The following is a 5811-nucleotide window of genomic DNA, read 5'->3' on the forward strand; positions in this document are numbered from 1 at the left end:
AGGTCAAAGCAGGCACAGCAGGCCGAGGCCTGAGGCACAGGCCAGCAGGCTTGAGGAGCAGGCCCGTGAGCAGGCCGAGCGCCTGAGGCACAGGCCAGCAGGCTTGAGGAGCAGGCTCAGAGCAGGCCGAGCGCCTGAGGCACAGGCCAGCAGGCTTGAGGAGGCACTACAAGCAAGTTTGGCTTCTGTGCGGCAGGAGGCACGGCAGTATACCGATCAGGCCTGCGAGGAGGTCCGGGTTGAGCTACAGAGGGGCCTAGAGGCACTGAGAGGTGAGGTGCAGGAGGTAAGGTTTGAGGCGAGGCAGGCTGCCGTGTGTGCTGCCCCAGAGGAAGTGCAGAGTGAGCCTTTGTGTGATTGGGGGCAGTGTCAAGCCTCGCTGAGGCCACGCAGTGCATTCTCTGAGCCTCCGGGCCTGGCGTGTCCGGCCGGGGGTCACGGTCGGGGTTCAGCGGCTGGCGTGGGCTGCGGCGGGGCGCGAGCGGCGGCCCCGCCACTGTTGCCAAACAGCCCGCCACCCTCGCCTCCTCACCTAAACCCTACCCTGCCTCCTTTCTTGCCCCGAGTGCCTGCCTTCTACCCTGCTCGTTCGTTTCCTTCCCACGACCACCGCAGGCGTAAGCCGGCTGAGTATGACGGCAAGGTAGCTTGGGAGGCCTACGTTGCTCAGTTCGTCATGCTCGCAACAGCTCAAGGGTGGACTGAGGAAGAAAAGGCGCTGCAGCTGGCAACGGCGCTGCGGGGCCCGGCACTCAGATTCTCAGCCACCTTCCAGCCACCAAGCAAGCTTCCTTTACCAGCCTGTCGGAAGCCTTGCAGCGCCGCTTTGGGCACAGTCACCAGGCTGAGGTGTACAGGGCTCAGCTGAAGAAGAGGGCGAGGCAGAAGGGCGAGACGCTGTCACAACTGGCGCAAGATGTGGAGGCCCTTGTGAGGCGGGCTTATCCGGCTGCTGGTGAAGACATGACGACCGTCCTCGCCCGTGACGCCTTCGTAGATGCTCTGCAGGACCACCAGCTGCAGATCTACGTAAAGCAAGCCCACCCTGGTGACCTGCAGGTGGCTTTGGCGAGGGCCATGGAGTTCGAGGCGTTTCTCAAGACGTCAAGCCGCCTCGCTGACTACGCCAAGCCTCGGAACGACGTGCGAGGCCGGAAGGCGAAGTTCGAGCGTAAGGCGGCGTCGAGGGAGACGAGCCCCGAGTTTGGTGGCCGTTGCTGGGGCTGCGGTGAGAAGGGCCACAGACGCGACCGGTGTCCGAGGGGGCGAAAGACGCGTTCCCTCGACCGGCCGAAGTCTGTGGGCTTCTAGACTTGCTGCAAGGACTGCGGCAAGTCTGATCACCGCCCAGCGCCTGCCCCAAGCCGAAGCAAGTGGCGCAGGCGGGAAACAGCAGCGGGCTGGACAAGGGGGCGACTACCCAGCCTGCCAAGGTCGACACGCCCCCACTTGTGTAAGATGCCGCCATACCACTAGTTCGGTGCAGGTGGAGGGCAACGTAGACGGTAAGTCTTGCCGCCTGACAGTCGACACCGGGGCTGAAAAGACCCTGGTGCGCCCCGAGTTGCTGGACGCTGAGCGGCTCCCAGACGCCCCGCAGAGATTGTGCGGCGTGACGGGGCATTGCGTGGCACTCCAGGGGCCTGTAGTGGCTCGTGTCGGCGTGGGCGGCGCAGAAGAGCGGCTGCCAGTGTACGCCGCCGACCTGGATGAAGAGGGCTTGCTCGGTTTTGACTACCTGGTGCAGACTGGCGCATGTATCGACTTTGGACGGAAGCGGATGAGGGTGCACGGACAAGAGGTGCCCTGGCTTCCGGAAGTCGGTTGTGCCGAGGTAGTGACGGCCGAGCGACTGCACCTTGCCCCCAGGACGGAGCGACGAGTCCAGTGTCGACTGTCGAGGGTGATGCACGACGCGGAAGGCATAGTAGAACCCTCAGAAAACCTGCACCTGACTGACGGTGTGGCAGTCGGGAGGAGCCTCGTGGGAGCGGGGGAGGAGTTAGTGACAGTACTCGTTGCTAACTTCTCTGACGAGGCTCGGCGACTACCCGCTGGTGCCAGACTAGGCACATGTGAAGAGGTGGAGCGAGCTGAACAGCCGTCGAAGAGTGCGTCTACGCCTGCGGAGGAGTGCTGCCTGACTTCCTTGAAGACCTGGCGCTCAGGGGCTCCGCTAACCTGACGGAGTCGCAGGCGGAGAGGGTGCGCCACACCTTGACGCAGTACTCAGACGTGTTCAGCCGGGGCGACTTGGACTTGGGCCGCACGTCGCTGGTGAAACACAGCATCAACACTGGAACCAGCGCGCCCATCAAGTGTCCCCCTCGACGTATCGCACCTGCCCGACGAGAGGAGATGCAGCGCACCGTCAACGACCTGGCAAATCAGGGGGTGATCGAGAAGTCCGACAGTCCGTGGTCTTCAGCGGTAGTCCTGGTTAAAAGAAGGACGGCACACAACGCTTCTGTGTGGACTACCGGGCACTGAATGACGTGACTGTGAAGGATTCCTACCCCCTGCCGAGGATCGACGACACCTTGGACGCGCTGGTAGGGGCGAGGTGGTTCTCCACGCTCGACCTGAAGTCGGGCTACCACCAGGTGGAGATGGCCGAAGAGGACAAGCCGAAGACAGCCTTTTCCTTCGGGCAGGGCTTGTGGCAGTTTAATGTCATGCCCTTCGGCCTCTGCAACGCCCCTGGCGGTTTTGAACGTCTGATGGAGCGGGTGCTGGACGGCCTGCAGTGGAGGACGGCCCTCATCTACCTCGACGACGTCATCGTCTACGGAGGCACCTTCGAGGAGGAGCTGGGGAGGCTGGAGGAGGTCCTGCAACGCCTGAGGAAGGCTAACCTCAAGCTCAGCCCCAAGAAGTGCTCCCTCTTCCAGTACGAGGTGCCGTTCCTGGGGCATGTCGTCAGCAAGGACGGCGTGCGCACAGACCCGCAGAAAGTGGCAGCAGTAGCAGACTGGCCTCGGCCCACTAACGTAGCTGAGGTCAGGAGCTACTTGGTCTGTGCACCTACTACCGTCGCTTCGTGCAGGACTTCGCCACCATCGCGGCGCCCTACACCGCCTCACTCGTAAAGGAGTGCCTTTCGAGTGGGACGAGGCGTGCCAGGCTGCGTTCGACGGCCTGAAGAGGGCCCTTGTGGAGGCGCCGGTCCTGCCGTACCCCCGAAGCTCCCTTACCTGCTTGACACCGACGCCAGTGCGGAGGGCATCGGGCTGTCTTGTCGCATGTGAAGTATTGAAGGGAGCTCGTGGTGGCCTACTACAGCGCCAAGTTCAGTAGGCCTGAACGCAACTACTGCGTGACCAGGAAGGAGCTGCTGGCAGTAGTAAAAGTCTCGAGCACTTCCAGCCGTACCTCTACGGCGCTGAGTTCACCGTCCGGACCGACCACGCTGCCCTGCAGTGGTTGAAAACACTGAAGGCGCCGGAGGGTCAGCTGGCGAGGTGGTTGGGAAGGCTCGAGCAGTTCAACTACCGGATTGTTCACCGCCCGGGTCGTGTGCACAGCAACGCCGATAGTTTGAGCCGGCGCCCGTGTGAGGCAGGTTGCTCTCACTGTGCTAGCAAGGACCCCGACCCTGTGACTCGACGCCCGTGTGAGGCAGGTAGCTCACATTCCGTCCCTGAAGGACCTGACGCCGTGAGTCAGAGCCCGTGTGAGGCAAGCTACTCACACCAGGCGCGTCGGGACCCTGACCCTGTTTGCCGACGCTTAACGGTGCCTGCCAACGCCACTGAAGGCAACGACCGGTGGCGTGAGGCACAGAGCGCAGACCCGCTCTTGCTCCTGTAGTGCGTTGGCTCAGGGCCAGCGGGGAGCGACCCCGGTGGGAGGAAGTGTCGGCGGAGAGTCCTGCCACTAAGTGCCTCGTCGACCAGTGGGAGACGCTGCGGTTGGACCGGTGGGGAGTGCTAGTAAAGCGCTGGGAGGTGTTAGGCGGAGGGCAGAGACGCCTGGGTAGTGGTGGTACCCCGTGCAAAGCGTGCTGAGGTGTTACGGGAGTTGCACGCCGGTGTTACTAGTGGCCACTTGGGCGAGAAAAGACCTTAAACGTCTCCGCCAGCGCTTCTACTGGGTCGGTATGCGGAACGACGTTTCCGAGTGGTGTCGGGCCTGTGACGTTTGTAGTGCGAAAAAGGGCCCCACACGCCGGAATCGGGCTCCGCTTCAGTTGTACAGCGTTGTGGCGCCAATGGAGAGGGTGGCTGTAGATATTTCTGGCCAGCTGCCCATGACGCCCCTGGGAAATCGTTTCGTATGCGTCGTGATGGACTACTTCACGAAGTGGCCTGAGGCGTATGCGCTCCCGAACCACGAGGCTGAAACAGTGGCGAGTGTCCTAGTAAACGAGTGCTTCACCCGGTTCGGTGTGCCGTCAGAACTGCACTCAGACCAGGGCCGTGAGTTCGAGTCCCGTGTGTTCCGTGAGTGCTGCGACTTGCTGGGAGTGCGGAAGACCTGAACGACGCCACTCCACCCGCAGTCGGACGGGATGGTGGAGCGGTTCAACCGGACACTCGCACAGCAGTTGGCCAAGTATTGCGGGGCAAACCAGGAGGACTGGGACGTCAAGTTGCCCGCAATGCTGATGGCGTACCGGTCCGCTGTGCACGAGGCCACTGACTATACACCCGCACGTCTTATGTTTGGCCGCGAGCTCAGACTCCCCGTGGATCTGGCGACGGGCGGCCGCCGGACGTGGGCCTGCCGACTGTCACCTCTGGCTTCGCTGCCGCGCTGCAGGAGAACCTGGTCGAGGTCCATCACCAGGTGCGCGGCAAGCTCAGAGTGGCAGGCCAGGCGATGAAGGACTACTACGATCGCCGCATGCGGGACGTGAAGTATGCGGTGGGTGACAGAGTGTGGCTGCATAACCCTCGCCGGAAGAAAGGGTTATCACCGAAGCTGCAGAGTCCCTGGGAGGGGCCCTACACGGTGATTGCAGTCCTGTCCGCTGTCACCTACCGCATCAGGAGGGGCCGCAAACGCTCCTCTGTCGTCCACGTTGACCGGCTCTGGCGCTACCATGGGCCGGGCCGTTACTCCTGGGGTACTGGCGCTGAGGAGGACCCTGACTACCCCAGTAGTGACGAGGAGGACCGGGCAGAACTTGACCCGGTGGACGTCGAGGTCGCGGATGATGTGGAGGAGGAGGCAGGTGGAGACGCCGACCTGGAGGCCGGCTCTGCTGGTGACCTGGACCAGCCCGATTGCTCTCCCTCGCCCTCACCTCCACCGCGACGACCAAGACGTGAGAGGAGGAGGCCAGGATGGCTTACAGATTTTGATACAGAATGATTTGTTTAGTTCCCCAGTTATGTTTTATTTGTTTTGTTAAGTTGGCGAGGCGGGTCGCCTGCGCTTAAGGGGGGGGTAGTGTTACGCCAAGGCTTAGCTTAGTTTAAATTGTAATTGGCGCCACGTGACGTAATGAGGGTTCCCTGCGGCCCCGTTGAGGGGGCGGGCTGGAGAGGGACGCCATGCGGCGAGGAAGAGTGGAGACGGAGAGAAGAAAAAGGACGCGCTCGCCTGTGCTCTGTGCCTTAGGACTTAATCGCCTGTGATTTGTGCCTTGACTGCCTCCCCCTTGGACTATAAGGATTGTACAACGTGCTATTGCTTAGTAAACCCCAAGAAAGTCCGCCCTGTATTTAATTGTGCCTCGCTGTGTGCTCTGTGGGTGTGTGCGAGTGTGTCCGCCGGAGTGTCTTTGTGTCTGCTGTCCGCCTCGTGGGAGCACTGTGTTTTCCATAGCGAGCCCAGTTTAAGTAATTGGGAGAGCACCTGTCTGCC

The sequence above is a fragment of the Eriocheir sinensis genome, chromosome 38, assembly GCF_024679095.1.
Source record: "Eriocheir sinensis breed Jianghai 21 chromosome 38, ASM2467909v1, whole genome shotgun sequence".
Classification (NCBI taxonomy): domain Eukaryota; kingdom Metazoa; phylum Arthropoda; class Malacostraca; order Decapoda; family Varunidae; genus Eriocheir; species Eriocheir sinensis.